General features: G+C 46.5%; 1 protein-coding gene across 5 annotated transcripts in view; it reads left to right on the top strand.

Moving 5' to 3' along the window:
* The window catches only part of SLC39A11 (solute carrier family 39 member 11), a 359,113-nt gene that overhangs the window by 48,899 nt on the left and 291,552 nt on the right, over positions 1 to 18,662 (top strand). The window contains exon 2 of one of the 5 annotated variants that reach the window (XM_019740426.3): positions 11,168 to 11,239. The exons of 2 other annotated variants lie outside the window; for them this stretch is intronic. The gene's annotated coding sequence lies outside the window, so the exon portion shown is untranslated. Of the gene's footprint in view, positions 1 to 11,167; positions 11,240 to 17,333; positions 17,444 to 18,260; positions 18,333 to 18,662 lie in introns of those variants that run through there. 2 more of the 5 variants (XM_019740425.3, XM_074319973.2) reach the window with 2 other exon arrangements.

The raw sequence follows: 18,662 nt of genomic DNA, 5'->3' as shown, positions 1-18,662 counted from the left end.
ATAACTACATACGTATTGTGCAGCAGATCTCTAGAACATTTCCATCTTGCAAAACCGAAATTGTATCCCCATTGAACAACAGTTTCCTCAGCCCTTGGTAACCACAGATCTATTTTCTGTTTCTAAGACTCTGATGACTTTAGGTACCATATGAGTGGAATCATACACTATTTGTCGTTTTGTGACTGGCTTGTTTCACTTAGTATAATGTCCTCAAGGTTCATCCATGTTGAACCATGTGTCGGAATTCCCTTCTTTTTCAAGGCTGAATAATATTCCACTGTCTATCCAGACCACATTTTCTTTATTTGTTCATCCCTTGATGGACATTTAGGTTGCTTCCTCCTCTTGGCTATAGGAAATAGTGCCCCAGGGAATGCAAATCTACCTTTGAGATCCTGTTTTCAATTCTTTTGGATATATACCTAGATTTTATGGTAATATTACTTGGAATTTTTTGAGGAAACTCCATACTGTTTTTCATAGTAGCTACACCGTTTTACATTCCCATCCACACATTTTATTTTAAAAAATGGGAAAAATGTAAACAGGACTGTCTACGTAGTTTCATTTTCTCTTTCATTCAAAAGCATTTATTGAGCACCCACCCTTGGCTAGGCACTGGGGTGCTACACTGGGCCAGACGAGTCCTTACTTGCCCACTGGAGTTACAGTCTTGCTGGGCAGACTGTCAGTAACAAGTAGGCATATAATTCCACTAGAGAAATAAGAGTTCCATTTAGTTATGTTTTTTTTGGGGGAAAAGTGATATGGGGGCTTCCAGGATAGAAATGGAGGAAGTGCTCCCGCGTATGACCCCTCCCAAGTCAGACAAACGCGTCTGCAGAAACCCACGGTTGGACCTTGATTGTGGTGAGACAATTCATCACAGACTTTAAAATAATTGGGGTGAAATACGAAGAACATAAAATTAACCATTGTAAGTGAATATAACCCATTAAGCAGTTACTAACCATTCTTTCTTCCCCCCTCCCCCGTCTCTGACAACCACTAATCTGCTTTCAGTTTTTATGGATTTGCTCATGCTGCCTATTTCATGTAAATGGAATCATATGGTATGTGGCCTTTTGTGTCTGGCTTCTGTCACTGAGCATATTTTTGAGGCTCATCCACGTTGTAGCCCGTGTCAGTGCTGCATCCCTTTTCACGGGTGATGTACCACATTTTGTTTATCCAGTCATTAGCTGATGGACATCCGGGTTGCTTCCACCCTTAGGCTGCTGTGGCAGTGCTGCTGTGAACAAGGGGGTACAAGGATCTGTTTGAGTAGCTGTTTTCAGTGGTTTGGATCACAGACGTAGGCAGCGGAGAGCTCACTCCAGTTCCATCCCATCATAAGAAGCAGAGCAGTGCAATGACACGCCACAGGTTCTGAATCTTGAGAAGTCTCTACTCTTCTCACACAACCCCCAACTCCCCTAATCCACCTCCACCCACAGAGAACGACCCACGCAGTTAGCCATTCTGGAGTCCCAGGAGCCCCTACCTGCTCTGGGCTGCCTGGCTCCCACCTGTGGTCTGCCTGGTAATGTCGCCCGAGGCTCTGATTTCCCTCTGCGGTCCCTAAGGGAGCTGGAGGTGGACCAGGCGGTCCTCAGGGTGGGAGTGGAGCTGGGCGCTGACTTCAGCTCTCCCCCCAGGTAAGTGCTTTTGTGAGGCAGCCTTTGCTTGCGGACAGTGATACCGTGTTTCCCCGAAAATAAGACCTAGCCGGACAATCAGCTCTAATGCATCTTTTGGAGCAAAATTTAATACAAGACCGGGTCTTATTTTACTATATAATAATACCGGATCTAATATAATATAAAATAATACATTGTAATATAATATAGTACAGTATAGTATAATATAGTATAATATAATATAATATATTTATAATGCCGGGTCTTATATTAATTTTTGCTCCAAAAGACGCATTAGAACTGATTGCCCAGCTAGGTCTTATTTTTGGGGAAACAAGGTAGATGTTATGGGCCAGTAGAGGTGACAAGAAGACGTTGTGGAAGCCCCTCCCCGGGGAGGAAAGTATGCCCTCTCCCTAAGTAGGTTCCCTCCCCTGTCCCCACCAATGGATCCCCTAGCAGACTCCCCCAGGGCAGGAACCTCTTGTCCTAGGACAGAGGTTCAGAAGATTCTGGGATTCTCTAATCAGGTGGCAGAGGCCAAAGTCCTTGGTTCTGAGTAGAGGTGACAAGAAGACGTTGTGGAAGCCCCTTCCCCGGGAGGAAAGTTTGCCCAGATGCTTCTATTTTAGGGTCAGTGATTTGTGACACTCCAGGGATCACCATTTGGTAATTCCTGGGAGCGCCATCCATCATCGGTAGGATTAAATAGAAGCCAGAAAGAGGAACATGGGAGAGTGGGAAAGAAAGAAGAATGGGGCATACACAGTAAAAGGAAACATACACACAAGAGAAACATACTGTGGTACAGAGGAACCTGCCTCCTTGGATGCAGTAGGCCAGGTGTGTTTGACCTTAAAGGGCTGCATTTTCTTGAGTGTTTAAGCCTCCCCAGCATTTAACAAAGAGCTCCGTGAGCAGTGAATGCTCAGTAATGAGTCAATGAATGTAACTGAATGACGTCTTCCACTGGAACGAGGCCAGGATGGGGGTATGCCAAGCTCACCAGGCTGCCTCCTTCCGCAGACCTGTGGGACTTTCCCTCTTTGAGATGATAAATCATTTGTTGGGCATCCAAGTAACACAAGTTACCTCTGCTCCAAACAGAATCAAAATGAAATGTCAACTGGTAATTTGGGTTCAATTTAGGAAATAATCATGTTTCCTGCCCAGGTCAGCCTGGCTTCAGGTCCTCAGTGGTCTGACTGACAAGGGTTTCGAGAACTTTGTATTCGCTTATTGGTCTAATGGACACGCTAGACGGTGGCTTCCCAGGACAGGGCTGCTTTTATGTTCCCCCCGTAGTCCTCGGGCATAACTTACCACTGGGGAACATCTGCATTGTCTAATTTCTTCCTTTGAAGCATTTCATTTTTGTTGGTTGCTCTTTAAAGGTCATTACCAAATAAACATGGAATGAAAGGTCACTGCACCCTGTGGAAAAATCATCATAAAGCAGCTTTGGTCCTGCTCAATTCCAACGCCAACCCCCTCGCAGGCAGAGTCTGGTCTCATGGTTTCATGTGGCTAATTGTGCTGCCTTGTGCATCTCGGCTCTGGATCTGGGAATGGGAGGCAGCAGTGGATGGCTGTAGGTGCCACTCTCGTGGCCAATCCTTACTTATGGAAGGGCAGGCTAAGGTGTGGGGGCAAGAGATGGGGATTAAGCCATCTCCAGAGGGCACCCCAAGTAGTGGCCGGGCCTGCTGAGCCCCTGTGTTCCTGTCCCGGATGAGTCGTGTGCTTGGAGACGTATAGTAGATGCGATTGTGGACATGCTGAGCAGGATTTTGGAAGACCATAAGGAAGGGGTTATGGCAGAAGGCCAGGGACATTCACCTTTGTGCTTTATAAGTGGTAAGAAAGGACAACACTTCAGTGAGGCACAACATGAGAGGAATCGATAAGGCTGCAGGGCGGGAGGCTGCATCTGTGTCACAGGACAGACAGGGCCGACCCCTCCCCGTCCTTTGGAGCACTTTGGTGTTTACTCAGCCACACTATACTCCAAGGGGAATGGCGAGGGTGGGGCGGGGCCTGGGCGAGGTCGTGAGAAGAACAGCTGGAAAAACCCATATTTAGGTTGGAAGCGGGAGGAGTTGGTGTGGCCTGAGTGCTGCCTTTAGGTAACAGGAAAAACATATAGGCGGCTCCAGAGGCAACCCGAGAACTATTGGGCAGAAACTCAGTGGGGGGAGACCCAACACTGTCACTAGACTGCTGGTAGGGTCCCTGTCACAGGTAGGGTTGAAGAGGCCACACATCCATTTTGGGGGACGTAGTAGAGGATGCTTGTGCGTTTTGGTGTGCCACCCCTCCCCCCCAGCCAACCACTGATTTGGGTCAGCCAGCGACTTAGATGAGCTAAGGCAGTGGTCTCCACTGTGTCTCTGGCCTGACACAATAAAGGGTTTGTGGCCCTTTCACCCCGACAGTGTCCCCAGGGCAGTTCTTCTCAATTACTACAGGACCTTGCCAATTGAGATGTGTCTTAGACACTCTATTCCTAAGCGTGGGGCCTGCCGCAGTCTCTCTATCTGTAGAATGGGCATAGTGTCAGTAGTTAGCTTCATTAGGTTGCTTTGAAGATTAAATGAGTTGCGATGGGTAAAGTATTTAGAATGGTACTTTGCCCACGGTAAAGTGTTAGCTAGCGTGTGTAATTTTTTAAAATTCCTGAGATGGCCCTGATACATGTCCCCAACCCGCTCCACCCCATCCCCAACCTGACCAGTCGAGAATCTCTAGTCTGAGCTAGAAGGAGGTCTCTGAACCAGTGAATTCATTGGTGAATTCAGCAAAGTCATTTCTTTCGGTGCCGGTCAAAGAAGGCTGAACAATATCGTGGTGTCGTCCAAGTGCTGTGGAGCTTACGTTCTCACAGGGAAGATGCAGACCAATCAATCACAAAGCAACAGCCCCTCCCCTCCCCACAAACAACTGTTGCAAGTTAAGTTTTCATAGGCCGATCCCAAGATCCATGCCCCATCCATTTGATGACTATTTAGCGATTGCCTCTACTAGTAAGTATTTAAAACCCACCATGTTGTACAGCGTCCTATGCTGGGCCACCATGCTCTCTCTGTTTTTTTTTTTTTAATCTACTAAAACAAATACATTTATTTTAAAAACACGTGTCAATATAGCGACAGTGCAATCACATATCCTGGTTTGCCCAAGTGAGTTCTAGTTAATGCCTCTTGTCCCAGAATAATTCTTCATAGTGCTCTGCTTCATTCCTTTCTCCCCCTGGTATCTTTTTATTTGATAATTTTTATTTTTCAATTACAATTGACATTTCAGGTGTTCATTTCAGGTGTACAGCATAGTGATTGGACATTTGTATGACTTACGAAGTAATCACGTCGATCAATCTCGTAGTACATATCTGTAACACCATACATAGTTGTTATAATGTTATTGACTATATTCCCTGTGCTACACTTGGCGTCTCCATGACTCTTTTGTAACTGCCAATTTGTACTTCTTAATCCCTATCCCTTTTTCACCTATTCTCCCCAACCCCCTCGCATCCGGCAGCCATCAAAATACTCTGTATCTATGAGTTTGTTTCTATTTTCTTTATTCGTTTATTTTGTTCTTTGGATTTCACATATAAGTGAAATCTTATTGTATGTGTCTTTCTCTGTCTGACTTGTTTCACTCAGCACAATACCCTCTAGGTTCATCCACGTTGTGGCAGATGGCAAGATTTCGTTCTTTTTTTATGGCTGAGTAACATTCCATTGTGTTTGTACCACCTCTTCTTTATCCATTCATCCATTGATGGACTCCCAGGCTGCCTCTGCTTCTTGGCTATTGTAAATAAAGCTGCAATGGACATATGGATAGACATGTTAGGGGTTTCTTCGGATAAATCACTAGAAGTGGGATTACTGGGTCTTTCTTTGTCTTTTCTTGATGCCGCAGGTTCCCAAAGTCCATCCTTGTTGCAGCTGAATTTTCTAATTCTTGATGCCCAAAGAGAAAAAGGGGGCTTCCTCTCTCTCCAGGCTGGGCTTGCTGCAAGAAGACGGGGTCTCCCTGAGACTCATCAGCCATAAGGCTCATGTCCCAGCTCCTTCTAGTTTGTCTTCATCTGGCTGTGAAGCAGTTATTTTAGTCTCTAGTCATTCCTTGTTGGATCACCAACGGACCTCAGAGCTCAGACAGGCCCTGAGAGAGAAATCTGCTTGAAAGGTCGAAGGGCTGATGGCTGGCAGCATAAATGTCACCTGCAGCTGCTTGTAATACTGATATGCTAGCTGCCCTCTCTGGTTTCATGACTTCCTTGAGAACTCTGCGGTCCTGGGAACTGCAGAGGGGTTCGTTTCTGGTTCACAGGCTCTCACAGAAACCCTAACCCAGCTCATGTTCAGGGGTTGAAGCCAGCCTCTGCCACTAGTGCGCAGCTGTGGTCCAGATGTCCCACTAGCTTGGCAGCTTACCCCATACTTTATTATAGACACTCTGTAATTGAAGAAAAACACCAACTAGTTGGAGAGAATTCAGAGGACAGCCACAGTGATGCTGAGAGGATTGGGAAACAAAACCGCTGTAGGGTTCTGAGGAAGAGCCTAGAGGAGGAAAACAAAGCTGAGAAAAGGCCCATTAATCATCGTTGAGCATGGAACACATTATTATTGCATAGAAGGTTGGGATTAATTGCGGTCTAGTCTTACTGAAGAAAGGGTTTAGACTGATCACAAGAGATTTTGGTGAGACCAAGCCCAGCTAGAGAGCAAGACACTGCATTTTATTGATTCTAAGTCTCCATCAACCCACGGATACACTATTATTTTGTGAACCACCAAGAAAGAAAAAGGAAAACATACTGCCCCAAATGATATGACTTGCTTCTACTTGCTCGTTCTTCATAACCACCTAGCTCCTAGGGACCAAAAGAGTCGCTCTCTGCTTCTTTCCGACCTCCGAGGCCCTACGGAGAGTTTTACGCCTGTGCTTTCGATGTGGGATCGTGGGATCATGATCATGATGCCTGCTTCCGACCTGCCACCGGGCTGACGGCAGTTCCGCAATGATCAGATTTCTGAGATGCTAAACTGGGGGTGGGGTGGTAGTTCCCGCATCTTTGCATTAACAAAATACAGGCCTTACCCTTCTTTACAAGCCTGTTGTGAGGGTGCGACACAGGCTGGCCTGGAGGTGGAGGGGGGAGTTCTCCTCAGTACCCCAACCCTTCTGAGGCTACTCAGACAGTAAATAGCACTGCCGACAGCAGGGACTGGAGCTGCCAGTGCCCCAGCTGGTTTGGCCTGTGCCTCATGCTACCAAGGCTGAGGAGTGAGCCAGATGGTTTCCTCTGGTGATTCTAACAGGAACTACTCAGTGTTTTGTTTTTTGTTTTTGTTTTTTTTTAAACAGTGCTGTTAGAATCCCTCGAGTACCATTCAGCATGGTGCTATATTTAAGAAGGGAAGAGGTCTTCCATGTGCTCTGAGGGTTAAATGATAAAGAGCAGCTGTAAGTGGAGGGGCAGGCGGTCTGAGCTGATGGCAGTGGAGCTGTTTGTCTTCATTAGTGTCACGTCCAGAAAGCATCACCTTAGACATGGGGTGGGCCCTTAGGTCATCCAGCTGGTTTTCTCCAGGCGCCTGCAGGATCAGCTTGGCCTAGTTTTCAAGACTTTAACAAACTCCCTGGCAGGAAAGAATATTGCAGTGTCTCACTCTTGTTGCCCTAAGAGTGTCTCTTCTGTCTGAGATGGTGGTTCTCCACTGGGGGCTGTGTTGCCCCTCAGGAGACACTGGGCAATGTCTGGAGACATTATTGGTTGTCACAACCGGGAATGATCTGGTGCAAAATGTCAGTAGTGCTGAGGCTGAGAAATGCTAATCAACAAAGCAACCACTGAATCCAAGATGTTGTTTTCGACTGTCGCATTGTCTTTCCTGAAATCTGGAGAGGAGAAGGGAGAGAGGAAGTAAAATAGTTTTTAGGCAGTATCCTTCCGACAGTACAGTAATTGCTGTAATTGCTAATCAAAAGCTATAATCCACTTGGCACTTTTGGATGGTTTTCCTGTTCTTGAAATAATAAAAGAAATAGCATTTGCACAGACTCAGCGACTGCTGAAGGAATGAGTTTTAGCCCTCAGTCCTGTGCAATTCACACTTGACAGGTGTATAGAAATAGCCTGGGAATCTGGTTAAAATGCACATTTGCTTCGTTAGGTCGGGTGAGATTTTGCATCTCCACCAGGCTTAGCACCTGGGAGCTCCCAGGAAATGCCCATCCAGAAGCAAGGCACTCACCTGACCTGTGGTATTCCTAAACCTGTGGATGGAGTGGGAGCATGGCTCCCACTTTCATTTAAATGTGGATACTGCTGGGAAAACCCTTTGCAAAGTTCTGTGCGTGAATGGTCCGCTTTCCTTCACATGTGTGATATGATGTGCTGTGACCAAACTCATCCTGGTTTGGCCAGAACTGTTCCAATTAAAACCCAAAGTCCTGCATCCAGCAAAGCCCTCAGTCCTTTGAAACCAGAGTAGCTGAGCACCCTATGAGCCCCACTCTATGCCCAAGGGAAAGGCATAGGTGGACCTTTCAGACTTCCTTGAATGAGGAAGGCTCGGAGTCTCATTGCATTGGGGACTCAAAAAGGGCTTTTTGTTTCATTATTTTGTTTCTCTCCTATTCTGGGCATGGAAGTAGGTATGAAGTCAGGAAACCTCACTGCCTAATTTCAGGGCATAGTTTGTGTCACCGGAAGTGTTTCTCATCCTCTAGCTGGGACTTGTCTTCACTGAATGCTCCCTCAACCTCCTGTCTTTTCTTCTTCCATCCCTGTTACCCACCGATTCCAGATTCTTCCCCCTCCTTTGAGCAGGCCATGCCCCTACTCTGAAACTTTCATTATTTCCTGACTGATAACAGTTGTCCAGGTTTTTGCCCTCAAGGAAATAAGTTTTGTGGTTGGTAGACAAAAAGCGACAGAGGTTTCCTCACTCTTAAGTAGCTTGTAGTCTCAGTGGGTGGCAAATATCCATGCATCTTTCCTTTGAAAGGTCCAAGATTTTATATAATAGACGGCTACCATGTTAGATGGAGTGTAAGGTCTGTGTTGACGTGGATTTGCAGATGAATTAATATAGAATCAGTAAGCACACTCTCTAAACCAGGGGTGTCCAAACTGCGACCCGTGGGCCAACTGCGGCCCGCGATCCGTTTTTTATTGGCCCGCAGCAAATTCCAAAAATATATTTTGTTTACTTAAATAAACCAGGCGAGGCAATACATACTTCACCTCGAGTGAGTGGCCCGGCTCTTTGTGTATTTTACCGCATATGGCCCTTGGTGGAAAAACATTGAAAAAAGTTTGGACACCGCTGCTCTAAACCCTCCCTGACTGACTTGACTCATTTCCATGGGGTTAGCCAAACATTCCTGTTTAATTTCTGCCTCTGGGCCTTTGCTTCAACTGGTCTCCTGATCAGGTTTGCCTTCTCCCTTTCTCTCTGCCTACCTTCATCCTACACTGTTCTTTAAGGATCCTGCCCTCACCATCTCCTTTATTCTTCTAGCCCTTAATCTCTGCTCTAGGACTTCTGGCATTCAATTGGTGTGGCATCGGTCACCCCAACCTGGCCCTGATGGGGAAACCTCTTTGAGAGAGAAGAAGGAATAAGCACTTAAGGGGGGGAGAACACCTTAGGGTGAGCTCCTCCCTAAATTCCCAGCTGGCCTTGTCACCTCAAGTTTTATCAGCCTCCTGGAGTGGCAGCTGCACTTAGTTCTTTGATTAATTTCGTACTTAGTGTTTTTTGTGTGATCACGTTCTAGAAGTCTTGCCTGGGAATATGCACTGTAAAAATTAATAGTCTTAAAAAAATGTAGGTCACCACTCATTTCTTTGACAAATATTTATTGTCTTCTCTGCTCACCAGGGGGAGAGCACACATTCATTATAATTCCCTTTAGGGCTGAAAAACCTCATTGATATACATGTTAGAACAGCAATGGACAAGGGTAGGGAGTTACTCACATAGTGAACTGTTTTGCATGGATATATTTACATTGTTGTTTTCCTGGCTTCTCAAAGGCAAGACAGTGTGTTTAATTTATTGTCTACTCCCTGTAGCCATGATTCTCAGCTTGGGGTTCCTGAGCTTGAAGGGACTGCCTAGTATTGTGTTCATCAATTATTAATATATCCAAGAGCCGAATGAGGCAAAGGCAAATTAAAATCCAATTTCTTTGCTCTGGGCTGGAGCGACAGCCTCTCATTCTGTCGGCCTGGCATCTTGTGTTGATCTGAAGCTCTGGTGGGTAGTTACGTAAGTGTGTCTTTGATGAATTAAAAAACGGGCAAAAGAATTCATTCTGGGTATGTGTCAGGGGCCCTGCATGAGGAAGCCCTGCTTTTGTCCTTTTCTGGGGCTGGAGGGTGGAGAAAAGGAGCCTTAGACTTGAACACTTTGCATTGAACTTGTGGTTTCCAGGGTGTATCAGGGGAGCACTTGAGATGGCCAGAGGAATGGGGTCTCCCTACGTGGTGGGAGCCCACACGTCTGTGGGTGTTTGAGGGCTCAGATGTTCGGTCTGAGCCAAGGCCCCGCCAACCATCTGTCTGTGAAACTGGAAGGCAAGAGACGTGAACTACAGTGTGACAGGCTCGCCCCATGGTGACAGGCCATCCCCAGGGACTCCTGGAGGAGCATGTGTGAGTGGTGGCAAGGGAGGGCCCTTCCTTGGGCGTTGGGTTCTCATGTCATGGAGACCATCTCTCTCATTCTGCAGCTGGCCTGTGGAAGAGCTAACGAGGTAAAGAAAATTCTTGGGAAATGATTGATTAAAACAAATGGTGGACATTTTCAAGGGAACCTGGCTTTCTGAAGAGCAGGCAGCTTTGGACATAATAAGCACAGAGAGTATATTTTATCGACTGAGAGTCTTGGGCTGAGAATCAGGAGTGTAACTACTGTCTTCAGGTCTTATTGTTTAAGCTTGGTTTCTGTACTCACCTTCTTTTATACCTTATTCAAATATTTTTAAATTATGTAAGGAACATAATATTATAGAAAGGGGAGAAAAACTCTACACGCTCATCACCAGTGCCCCAACTATTTTAATTTGTATAACTTCCTTTCCAGTTTTGTTACTTGCGTATTTTTTTTTAACCACTGTGATCACAAATGGCATCTAATTTTGTATATTGCTTTTTCCCCCAAAATATGACGTCATAAATATTTCATCTGTGTTGCTGCGGTCTTTACCATTTTGACTAACTGTGGAAAAGTCCACTGTATTTATGTTCTGTAATTTATTGTACTGTCCTTCTTTTGTGTAGCATTAGAATGATTACTGTCTTTTATCTCCTGTAGGTTAAATATTTCTATGAGGCACGTTCCTGGGAAATCATACTGATGGGCCAAACCCGTTCGCAGGAACAGAGGGCACGGTTCCAATTGCAGACTCCACCACTCCATTTAATTAAACAAATGATTCTCTGAGTGCCTTTTGTGTCTGAGGCTTTCGGTCTGTGTTATTGTCTCTTGCAGGCCCCTGCTGAGGCTTTCTGGCCACGTGGCAAGACTGTACAGCCTCGCCAGTTACGACGACTTAAGTAAAAGGTCAGTGTGAAAATGGGCAAAGTCTTAATGACAAACTGTTTTAAAATAGTTGTAGGAGTTATACCATGAAAATCACTGTAGTATTCCTATTTCTTGTTTTCAGGATGTGTTAAGATGGGGAATGGGAACCCCAGTTGTTTTGTCAGTGAGTAGGCCCGGAAAGTACTTGAAACATTTACCCTGTTTCCCCGAAAATAAGACGGGGTCTTACGTTAATTTTTGCTCCATTAGGGCTTATTTTCAGGGGCTGTCTTATTTTTTTCATGTACAACAATCTACATTTATTCAAATACAGTCATGTCATCTTCTTCTGGAACATCGTCATAACGTACTAAATGCGTCTGTCTGGCTGAGATCTTAACTGGGGCTTCTTTTAGGGGTAGGTCTTCTTTTCGGGGAAACAGGGTATATTGGGATTGGTGTTCTGAGCCATTCCTTGTCGGCTTGCTCACCGTAATCCTTTTCCTGGTTGAGATGGAAAGCTGTGACTCTCACCCGATGGTTTAGGATGGGTGATTAGGGACTCACAGGTGTGTGAAGTGGGAAAAAGGGGGCTGATGGGAGAGTGGGGTTCCAGTCCCAGTTCTGGCAGCAACCAGCTCCATGTCCAGGGTTGTGCCACCGTCTGTCACGGGAGAGGCTTTAGACCCAAAGTGTGTAGAGGTTCTTCCCAGCACAAAATTTTACTGTGTAAACTACAGTGACCTTCGGCTCTGTATTAGTGTGTTAGGACTACCTAACAAAATACCACAGACAGGGTGACTTAAACAACAGAAATTCTCTCACAGTTGTGCAGGCCAGAAGTTTCAACACCTGAAATCTTGGTGTTGGCAGGGCCATGCTCTCTCTGAAGATTCTAGGGGAGAAGCCTTCCTTGCCTCTTCCACGTTCTGGGGGCTCCAGTCATTCCTTGGCTTGTGGCTGCATCACGTCCATCTTTACCCCGTCTTCATGGGGCCTTCTCTTCTCTGTGTCCTGCCTCTCCCCGCTGTCTCTTACAAGTAGTACACGTGTCATAGGATTTAGAACCCGGTCTGGTTAATCCAGGGTAATCTCATCTCGAGATCTTTAATTATATCTGTAAAGACCCTTTTCTCAAATAAGGACACATTCACAGGCATCAGGGGTTAGGATTTGAACGTATCTTTTTTTGGGCCACCATTCAGTGCACCAGACAGGGCTTCTCAGATGACCTTGTACAGAAGCCACACGTTTCCATCCTGATTTTGTTGCCACTCAGCTCATTGTGAAGGGGTCTGGAGAGCCTTGGGGCCTGCTTCTCTCTTTGATTCTAGAAGGTTGAGGGACCACCTATATACCTTCTTCTCTTCTGTACTTGAAGGGACTTCCCTCCCACTATCCTGTCTTCTGTGGGTTCCTAGAAAGAGGACTAGAGCTTCTTGGAATCCTGGTTCCTTCCCCATTCCCTGGGGCCTCTTAGGATGTTTGTAGGCCCACAAAGGACTCCTGTTTTGTGAAATCTCATCTCACATTGCACCAAGCATACTAAATTGCTCCCTCATTACACATCAAGTACTTTTTCCCCCATAAAAATAATCAGGTCTTTATAATTTTGATTTTGAAATTCTTTGGCTGTGATTTCTTGGCCATTATTATGCATACTTAGGAGTTCTCTTGACGTGAGAAAAGCTAAGCCTCAGATTGTTTTCTGAATGTAATTAAATTTTTGTGAATATCAAAGTCAACAATTAACAAGGTTTTATGGACATTAATTAAACATTTATTAATTTAAATTTCTACAGGTGTTTTTGTCCTTTTGTTTTGTTTTGTTTTTTTTTGAACCCAGGATCCAGTATGCCTATTTTTTCAATTCTTAACCATTTCATAGGTCCCTGGAAAACTTGGAGACACCAGATACTGGTCTACTAGTTTCTAATTGCTGAGATGGCACTGCTTTTTCCCTTGCCTAGTCCCTCCTTCCCACTAGGAATGGGAATTTCTCCTTCCCTAATCCCAGGCTCTCCTGACAGGGTGTCTGCTTCTGCCCTCCCTGGGCTGGCTTGAATCAGGACTTTGGCGGTCTAGTTATGGTCTCCCCTATGCTGTCCTTCTGTCCTGAATGCCTTAGTTCTGAATCTCTCTGTGGGCTGTTTGCTGAGTAACCACCCTGGGCCTGATTTCCCAGTGTTGACATTGTGGCCTTCCTCAGCCTGGCCTGCCACCTCCGCCTCCATGACACAGCCAGCCTCACATAGGCAGACACCTGTACAGGTACTCATGGCCTCACGCTCAGAAAGGCTCTCTGCTTGGTTTACTGGTCTGCTGTCACCGTCTTGAGATTCCTAATCATTTTATCTCTGCACTGGTGTTTTCTAAGCAAAGTCTGATGGGACAGTGGATTCTGCAGTAAGCAGAGGAAACATGTGAGGAAAGGAGAAAACTTTATATTTTCATACTTTCAATGGCACTTTTCCCCCTGCCTTTTGAATAAGGGACCTCCTCCCGTTTTCATTTAGCACCAGGCCCTGCAAATTAGGTAACCAGTTCTGCCTATTGATGACCACGGGCAAAGACGTCGAGGGCGGTCTTGGTGATTCATAGCTCCACTGGAGAAGGGTGTCAGTGAAATTAGATACTTCCAGGCAAAAGGAAGTGTATGGGTTTCCTATTATTCCTGTAACAAATCATCAGAAATGTAGTGGCTTAAAACAACATAAATTTACTATCTTGCAGTTCCAGATGTCAGAAGTGTTAAAATTGGCGAGGCTGTGCATTCATTCTGGAGGTCGCAGAGGAGAATCCATCTCCTTGCCTTTTCCAGCGTCTGGATGCTGCCTGCATTCCTGGGCTCACAGCTGCCTCCCTTTGACCCACGCTTGCATTGTCACATCTCTCCTCGGACTTTGTGGCCTCTCTCTTCTTCCTTATAAGGGCCTTTGTGATTATAGTGGGCCTACGGCATAATCCAGGATAATCTCCCCATCTCAAGATCTTTAACTTAATCACATCAGCAAAGACACTTTTGCCATGTAAGGTACCTACTCACAAGTTTCAGGGATTGGGACATGGACATTTTTTGGGTGAGGAGGGGTTCAATGTTCTGCCTGCCAGAAGGAGCTATTTGTTTTCCAGCTTAAATCTCTAAACATCAACTCTGGGCACATCAGCTTTTGGGGCTTCTGAAGCTTATACAATTTTAAGGGTCCCCTTTAAGAAAACAATTAGACATTTAGCTCTGAAAATGAATATTACTTTAGAATGAAAAAGAAATCACAAGACTTAAATCGAGGTCCTTTTCTTCTGAAGCCCGTCTTGGCAATTATCCTCTCCCCACCTAGAGCACTGTCCACTCCCAGCAACCCCCTTGCAGGTGGCCACAGGGGTCACTTGCCTCTCTATCCGCCAAAAGGACGCGGTTCTCTCCTGTTGATTTGTTGTCACTGGCTGGAGGAAAGCGTGGATGTTTCCTGAGGAATAAGAGAAAGAAAGAATAGCTGAATACTAATACAATAGTTTTCATAATAAGCCTTCATTTATAATGTGCAATCAGTGCCATGTCCAGAGTATCGAGACCAGAAACGTCATGAGGGCACAGATTGTGTCTGTCTCACTTACTGATGTGGATCCAGGGCTTCAAACATGCCTGTCACATACCTTGTTTTCCCGAAAATAAGAAGACCTGACCGGAAAATAAGCTCTAGCATGATTTTTCAGGATGACATCCCCTGAACATAAGCCCTAATGCATCTTTTGGAGCAAAAATTAATATAAGCCCTGGTCTTATTTTCGGAGAAACACGGTAGTAGGTATGCAGTAAACATTTGCTGAATGGTTGAATGAACCAACAGATCATTCATTGATCCGTATAGCTATAAAGGAACAGGTGTGAAATGGAATTTATTTGTTCAGCGATTCCCCTTAGTGATGATAACAAAATGGCCTTCATAGAATTATTCATGAGAAGCAGAAGACGTGTTTGAAGCAAACGCGGAAAATTCAGAAAACTGACTTACGCCGATTATCATCTTAGAGACAGGCTTGGTTTCAGTTTAATCAGTGGTGGTTCTTATCTAGTAATTCCATGTCATATTAAGCCAGCAGTTGAGTAAGCTTGGGTTTGCATTTTAAATACCTGTCTCAGTACTGGAAACTCCTCTCTCAACAATAGATTTGTATAGTCAATAGAGTCTGTACTTTTATGCCCCCACTTGAGCACCAGTGGTGCAGGTTCAGAATCCTTATCTAGGCAAAAGTGAGAAGGGACCTGACTGCTGACTCAGTTTCTCCCTCTAGCCCTCCAGGGCAGCTCTTCCCTGTGTCAGCCTCCGAAAAGTGGCATCCAGTCACTCGGCTCCTTCGGAGGGTGCGTAGGAAAAGGCTGGTTAGACTCCTGTCATCAGTTTATCAGTCACAATGGAGAGAAAGTCTCAAGAGCAGCCAGATCTGTCCCACCTGTCGGGGAGTCACTGCCAGAGCCCTTCCAGGCATTTCCATTTAGGAAGCCCTGTGATGTCATAGTGTCCTGCGGATGTCATCAGAAACTTACACAATCAAGACCCAAAGGGGTGGAGGAAATTGAGCACATAGCATGTCTGATGGTACGTGTATTTGTGCAGTGATTGTGCTGGACTCTAAAGATTGGTTGGGCAGTTGGTTCTCTTCTTTCTTGCATTTTTGGGTGAATCAAATGCATTTTAGAGTGGATCAGTGTCTTGACTGAGGCCGGATGCTTCTTGAAGGCATATTAAAATTTAGAGAGTGATTTTTATCATTATTTCATAGGAAGAAGCTTACCTTATGGGATTATACAGGGGTTACTCAGTCTTGACACTGTTGACATTTTGGTCCAGACAGTTCTTTGTTGTGGGGGTTGTCCTGGGCATTGTTGGATGTGTATGTACCCACTGGCACCACCCCACTTGCCTATTGTCCCCTGTGGGGCAAAATTGCCCTTGGCCGAGAGCCCTGGATGACTATCGGGTTAGAAGGAAGTAGTTGGACAGTCTGACCCAATATACAAATATTGTTTTCCCCTAACTCTCAGCAAGGTCTTTAATATGCAAGGTGTAGCCAACAAATAATACTTTTGTATCTGAGTGACTTATCCATTCAATAAATATTGAGTATCTACTATGTGCCTTGCGCTGGGGACACAGCAGTGCAAAAGGCAGACGTGGTACTGCTCTCACAGAGCTTGCATTTGGGGGACTGAGTAAATAAGAATGGTAGATATCAAGAAGTGCCGTGAAGAAAATAAAGAGGCTTGGAAGGTCTATATTACAGTAGGTGTTCAAGGGAGGCCTCTGCAGAGGTGACATTTGAGCTGAGACCCAAATGACAAGAAGGATCCAGCCAGGTGCAAATCTGGGAGACAGATGCACCAGGCAGGGGTTCTAGGCAGTGTTCCAGAGGGAACAGCAAGTGCAAAGGCCCTGAGGCAGGAGTAGGCTTGGTGTTCACAGAGAAGGCAGACCAGCCTGGCTGAAGCAGCTTGAGGAAATGGGACAGCGGTCGAGAGCGAGCAAGCCAGGTCACGTAGGGCTTCAGAGGTTAAGGGAGGGAGCTTGAGTCCTATTCCAGTGAGGAGTCCTCAGAGGGTTTGCGGTCGTAGACTGACATAATTGGACTTAATAGCTTTTTAAAAAGCACTGTTTGGAGAATGGACCGTTGGGAAAGATTAATTGGGTGGTCAGGCAGGATGAGGAGTCAAAGATATTATTTTGGGCAGAGGTGGCAGCAGTGGAGATGGAGAGAAGTTGATGAATTCTGGACATATGGGTGGGGGCTACTTAAAAAAATCCCTTAAAATAACAAAAACCCCCTTACATTTCAATAGCACTTCCATAAACTGCTTATTACTTTTACTTCTATGATGCCATGAGCATATCTGAGTGTAGTGACATAAATGATATCAGGGGCATGACAAAGTGCTCTTTCCTTGGGTTTCTGCGGCTTCAGATAAGACTGCAGGGGTTTATTTATACATGCAGAATGTTCTTTCTGCTTGGCCTCAGGGCTCTGTTCTACCCGCCCCATCTGTTTCTGAGCCTGAAGAAGGCTGTGAACCGGAGAATTTATTCCTCAGGCAGGATCTGCCAATCACAGCCGGGCGGGGAGGGGCCTGGTGGCTGGTGGGACACGTGTGCCGGGAGGGAAGCAGGAAGTGATTTCGGGAGTGGAGCCGGCGAACGAGCGGCAGCGGGGGCTGATGGAAGTGGAGTGGGGGCTTGAGAGGGCACCCTAGTGAGTCGGCTTTTCTCTCCTTCAGCGCCTTCGGTCGGGCTGGAGGCCTGGGGTCTGGGGCCGTCAGGACAAGCGTGTGGGACTGAGAAGGGCAACGTGGAGTTTGGAAGGCAGTTCCTCCGGGGAGCGGAGGAGGTTGGCGGGGAAGCAGGGCGGCTGTGGCAGGTGGCAGAGGAGGCAGAAGGGGGGCGCGGAGCCCCCCTGCCCCTCCCGGGGGCAAGTTGGAGGGTGTCGACCTGCCTTCTTTTGACGGTGGTTTTCCAGGATCTTCTTCAGTTAGTGCTTCATGGTGGGCTTGTGGGGGACCCTGGAGCCCTGGGAGTGCAGGTGGCGGCCGTTCCAGCTGCAGCGTGTCTGTTCCCACGCGCTCTGGGGGTCAGCATGTCCTCCTGAACTTGGCTGGGCATCTGATCTGGTTCAGGTGCAGCCGGCCCGAGATGGTGCATTTCCAGTCACTCCCCAGGTCAGCTGGTCCGCGGGCCACACTGAGTAGGGAGGTCCTGGAGAACTTTGCCACAGTCACAGCAGCCCAAACCCGAGTCATTTTGCTGGATTCCCCCCGTGGAGTCAGGGCGTCTGTGTGCAGTTCCATTGTGCGCTGTTTCCACCTCTGCAGCCTCACCAACATCTTGGAGCTGACTCTTGGAAGCAGGGCAAGAGGCTGGAAAGGGAGAGAACAAATCCTGGCTCGGCTGGGAGCACCTCCTGTCCTGCCGTAGTGCACACGTGGGGTGGTGTTGGCATCTTTGAAGTTGGGGTGGGAAGAGAATAACCCCCTACTCTGCAAACTAATCAAGGTTTATGTGTTAACATCCAGCTTACAAGGAAGCCCAGGCCTCACTGTGGAAGCTGAGTGACGTCCCCAGGCTGACCACTCCCTGTCCCCAAGGTGCTATTCGTCTACCTACAGGAGAAAACTGGTTGTTCTCTCGTGACTTGGCTTGGCGTCAGCTTTGCCAGGCCCTTGTAGGGCAGGAGAATCACTTTCTAAGCTCTTGGTCTTGTAGAATTTGTTCCAGCTTTAGACCAGTGCTTTCCACATGAATGGTGCTCTGTGCCTAAGAATGCCCCATGCAACCGGATAAAACTCAGATTCTGATTCAGCAAGTCTGGGGTGGGGCAGAGAGTCTGCATTTCTAGGCTGCTCCCAAGGGTGACCAGTGCTCCAGGTTCTCGGACCACCCTTTTTTTAAAACAGCAAAGGGGAGAAACTTCTCCA

The sequence above is a fragment of the Rhinolophus sinicus genome, chromosome 12 (genome assembly GCF_057876585.1).
Source record: "Rhinolophus sinicus isolate RSI-liver-muscle chromosome 12, RSI-T2T, whole genome shotgun sequence".
Classification (NCBI taxonomy): domain Eukaryota; kingdom Metazoa; phylum Chordata; class Mammalia; order Chiroptera; family Rhinolophidae; genus Rhinolophus; species Rhinolophus sinicus.
This window is presented reverse-complemented; position numbering and strand designations above follow the sequence as displayed.